The 5,000-nt window shown below is 56.0% G+C and overlaps 2 non-coding genes across 2 annotated transcripts; both read right to left on the reverse strand.

The window, feature by feature from the left end:
* Positions 1–152: 152 nt before the first annotated feature.
* LOC124587186 lies at positions 153–307 on the reverse strand. The gene has a single exon (XR_006975327.1). It is a non-coding gene; the product is annotated as a 5.8S ribosomal RNA (ribosomal RNA).
* Positions 308–658: 351 nt separating this feature from the next.
* Positions 659–2,568, reverse strand: LOC124587172. Its single transcript, XR_006975317.1, has one exon. It is a non-coding gene; the product is annotated as a small subunit ribosomal RNA (ribosomal RNA).
* Positions 2,569–5,000: the final 2,432 nt, after the last annotated feature.

Genomic DNA, 5,000 nt, shown 5'->3' on the forward strand with positions numbered 1-5,000 from the left:
TGTGCACGCTACCGAGTAAGTACCGGTATGCGAACCGCCAGGCGACGGGCGCGCATCGCACGTTTAAGGAGGCGCGGCCGGCCCCACAGGCGGCCGCGACGCTCCCAGGTCTGCGAAGCGGGGCAAACGCCGCGCGCTTCAGTATACGTAGCCGACCCTCAGCCAGACGTGGCCCGGGAACGGAATCCATGGACCGCAATGTGCGTTCGAAACGTCGATGTTCATGTGTCCTGCAGTTCACATGTCGACGCGCAATTTGCTGCGTTCTTCATCGACCCACGAGCCGAGTGATCCACCGTCCTGGGTGATCTTTTCTTAGTTTACACTGTCTCTTTCAAGACAGTTGCATAGGCGGGACGTAGGCGTGTGGCGGCCCCTGTTCAAGCGTTCTGTGTCCAACGGCCTCACGGCCGATGGGCGTCGTACGGCTCCACACCGGAGCGGACAGGCAGTCGGGCGAAAGTCATTCAAAACCGGCGCCAGGCGCCAGGTGCCGCAGGCCAGCCGCTCCAGCGCTTCAGCGCTCGTACCACACAACATTGGCGTTAGTTTTGAGAAGCACGCGTGGTTCCGCACGCGGCGCACGGCTACTGCGAGCCGTACAGGTAGCGTGTTGCGCGACACGACACGCACATCGAAAGACATGCAGTCTAGTCGGTAATGATCCTTCCGCAGGTTCACCTACGGAAACCTTGTTACGACTTTTACTTCCTCTAAATGATCAAGTTTGGTCATCTTTCCGGTAGCATCGGCAACGACAGAGTCAATGCCGCGTACCAGTCCGAAGACCTCACTAAATCATTCAATCGGTAGTAGCGACGGGCGGTGTGTACAAAGGGCAGGGACGTAATCAACGCGAGCTTATGACTCGCGCTTACTGGGAATTCCTCGTTCATGGGGAACAATTGCAAGCCCCAATCCCTAGCACGAAGGAGGTTCAGCGGGTTACCCCGACCTTTCGGCCTAGGAAGACACGCTGATTCCTTCAGTGTAGCGCGCGTGCGGCCCAGAACATCTAAGGGCATCACAGACCTGTTATTGCTCAATCTCGTGCGGCTAGAAGCCGCCTGTCCCTCTAAGAAGAAAAGTAATCGCTGACAGCACGAAGGATGTCACGCGACTAGTTAGCAGGCTAGAGTCTCGTTCGTTATCGGAATTAACCAGACAAATCGCTCCACCAACTAAGAACGGCCATGCACCACCACCCACCGAATCAAGAAAGAGCTATCAATCTGTCAATCCTTCCGGTGTCCGGGCCTGGTGAGGTTTCCCGTGTTGAGTCAAATTAAGCCGCAGGCTCCACTCCTGGTGGTGCCCTTCCGTCAATTCCTTTAAGTTTCAGCTTTGCAACCATACTTCCCCCGGAACCCAAAAGCTTTGGTTTCCCGGAGGCTGCCCGCCGAGTCATCGGAGGAACTGCGGCGGATCGCTGGCTGGCATCGTTTATGGTTAGAACTAGGGCGGTATCTGATCGCCTTCGAACCTCTAACTTTCGTTCTTGATTAATGAAAACATACTTGGCAAATGCTTTCGCTTCTGTTCGTCTTGCGACGATCCAAGAATTTCACCTCTAACGTCGCAATACGAATGCCCCCGCCTGTCCCTATTAATCATTACCTCGGGTTCCGAAAACCAACAAAATAGAACCGAGGTCCTATTCCATTATTCCATGCACACAGTATTCAGGCGGGCTTGCCTGCTTTAAGCACTCTAATTTGTTCAAAGTAAACGTGCCGGCCCACCGAGACACTCACTCAAGAGCACCCTGGTAGGATTGCAACGGGGTCCGCCTCGGGACGCACGAGCACGCACGAGGCGCGTCGCACGCCTTCAGCTCGCCCCACCGGCAGGACGTCCCACGATACATGCCAGTTAAACACCGACGGGCGGTGAACCAACAGCGTGGGACACAAATCCAACTACGAGCTTTTTAACCGCAACAACTTTAATATACGCTATTGGAGCTGGAATTACCGCGGCTGCTGGCACCAGACTTGCCCTCCAATAGATACTCGTTAAAGGATTTAAAGTGTACTCATTCCGATTACGGGGCCTCGGATGAGTCCCGTATCGTTATTTTTCGTCACTACCTCCCCGTGCCGGGAGTGGGTAATTTGCGCGCCTGCTGCCTTCCTTGGATGTGGTAGCCGTTTCTCAGGCTCCCTCTCCGGAATCGAACCCTGATTCCCCGTTACCCGTTACAACCATGGTAGGCGCAGAACCTACCATCGACAGTTGATAAGGCAGACATTTGAAAGATGCGTCGCCGGTACGAGGACCGTGCGATCAGCCCAAAGTTATTCAGAGTCACCAAGGCAAACGGACCGGACGAGCCGACCGATTGGTTTTGATCTAATAAAAGCGTCCCTTCCATCTCTGGTCGGGACTCTGTTTGCATGTATTAGCTCTAGAATTACCACAGTTATCCAAGTAACGTGGGTACGATCTAAGGAACCATAACTGATTTAATGAGCCATTCGCGGTTTCACCTTAATGCGGCTTGTACTGAGACATGCATGGCTTAATCTTTGAGACAAGCATATGACTACTGGCAGGATCAACCAGGGAGCTGCGTCAACTAGAGCTGAGCAGCCGGCCGCCCGGGAGTGTGTCCCGGGGGCCCGCGCGAACACGCAAGCGTCCGCTCAATTATTCTGCAAACAGGAGGAGGCTGAGCTCCCCTGCACAATACACCTCGAAACCCTCTCAGGTCCCGGCGGCGCGCAGCGCCGTCCTAAGTACTTGGTCGGGTTCGAGAGAGGCGCAATCGCCCGGAGTTTGGCGAGTAGACGCTTTAGGTGCGACCACCCGTGCTCCCAACTGAGCTTGCCGCTGCCGACAGAGGCCCGGGAGCGTGCTGTCGTGGCATTGCCGGCGGGAGACAACACGCGCCACCTACGGTGGCCGGCAGCTCCAACGCCAGCGCCACAGAAGGACAAAAGCCCCACTTGGGTGCCGAAGCGAACTCTCCCAGCACAGCGCACGCGCCAACACGTCCGCACAGCTGCGATACAATCCACCTGCGAGAACCGCAGAGGCGACCGAGCAGCAGACGGCGTCGCGGCGCCGAGCGCCGGGCGGCGGCGCATCCTCAGCGCACACAGTCCTCAATCGGACCAGCACACTGCAGATGTCCACCGCGCTTCGCACCGGGCCCGCGAGGACCTACTTTGGCCGCACGGCGCCGCGTGCAGGGTGCGCCGGCGCGCAGCTGCGCCGCCTGCCGCCTCCGTCGGCCGGCGCGCCTGCCACTGGCCGCCCCCACCAGCCGGCTGTAGCGCGTGCGCCCACGCACCGCGCGGCCAGCACGCCGGAAGGCCCCCCCTCACCGGCCGGGGACGGTCCCACCCAGCCACCGCCGCGTATCGCTTCACACCCACATGCCATTCACGTTCGTGGGCATGGTGGGTATCGCTGAAACAACCGGTTGGTAGCTCAACCGATCGTCGCCATCACTGATTCACCTCTAGCGAGAACAACCGCACCACAACGGTTTACCAGTTCTTCATTTGCGTAACGTCACCAGCAAACGTAGACGTCCATCGCCATTTGCAAATTCAACGATTGTTGCATGCCTGTGTCAGGTGTCACGACACACTATGTCTGCCCACATACACGCAACAACATGTGCACGCTTCGCGAACACGTGGAAGGTGGCCCCCGTACGTATGCGATGTCCATTGCGCGAACGACTGTCAACCGGCCTCTGTCGCATGTCGCAGATGTGGAACGCAGTGCACCATGCTATCACGGTGTGTGAGAAGAGACGACTACGTCTGACAACACGCGCCACTACATCAACAGACGGCTCATGCTGATCGCCATCCACGGCATACCATACTGCAATCCAGCTCTTATAGGGAGACGACACGTAGCTGAGTGCACAATATTTGGACCGTATGGTTCGCCGTTGTTGGCGCAGTCGTGGTACGGTCACACATGTACCACGATGTATCATTCAGTACATGAGGACCAATGTGCGGTACAGTGTGTGATTTGGACGTACAACATCAGCGGACAGTTGCCACAAGCCGTACCACAACGTAGGCTGTGCTTCGCCATGCGAATGCCAATGAACAACTGCGAAGGGCATTGAGCATGTACGTCCTGCCGCCATCCGCATTACAGTGTATAGCTGCAAGGTGTTTAACATGAAGCGATACTCTGGGGACCGGGCAGTGCGAGTAGCAAACTATATTGCGGGGGTTGCAGTTAGGCAACACTACACTAATTTAACGCGTCGTATGACAATTACAGAGCAGGTTAAGGCCCAACGTGTGTTGGGTTAAGGCCCAACGTGTGTTGGGTTAAGGCCCAACGTGTGTTGGGTTAAGGCCCAACGTGTGTTGGGTTAAGGCCCAACGTGTGTTGGGTTAAGGCCCAACGTGTGTTGGGTTAAGGCCCAACGTGTGTTGGGTTAAGGCCCAACGTGTGTTGGGTTAAGGCCCAACGTGTGTTGGGTTAAGGCCCAACGTGTGTTGGGTTAAGGCCCAACGTGTGTTGGGTTAAGGCCCAACGTGTGTTGGGTTAAGGCCCAACGTGTGTTGGGTTAAGGCCCAACGTGTGTTGGGTTAAGGCCCAACGTGTGTTGGGTTAAGGCCCAACGTGTGTTGGGTTAAGGCCCAACGTGTGTTGGGTTAAGGCCCAACGTGTGTTGGGTTAAGGCCCAACGTGTGTTGGGTTAAGGCCCAACGTGTGTTGGGTTAAGGCGCAACATAGGTTAGGTTAAGGCGCAACATAGGTTAGGTTAAGGCGCAACATAGGTTAGGTTAAGGCGCAACATAGGTTAGGTTAAGGCGCAACATAGGTTAGGTTAAGGCGCAACATAGGTTAGGTTAAGGCGCAACATAGGTTAGGTTACGGCGCAACATAGGTTAGGTTAAGGCGCAACATAGGTTAGGTTAAGGCGCAACATAGGTTAGGTTACGGCGCAACATAGGTTAGGTTAAGGCGCAACATAGGTTAGGTTAAGGCGCAACATAGGTTAGGTTAAGGCGCAA

Source organism: Schistocerca americana, unplaced genomic scaffold (genome assembly GCF_021461395.2).
Source record: "Schistocerca americana isolate TAMUIC-IGC-003095 unplaced genomic scaffold, iqSchAmer2.1 HiC_scaffold_583, whole genome shotgun sequence".
NCBI lineage: Eukaryota > Metazoa > Arthropoda > Insecta > Orthoptera > Acrididae > Schistocerca > Schistocerca americana.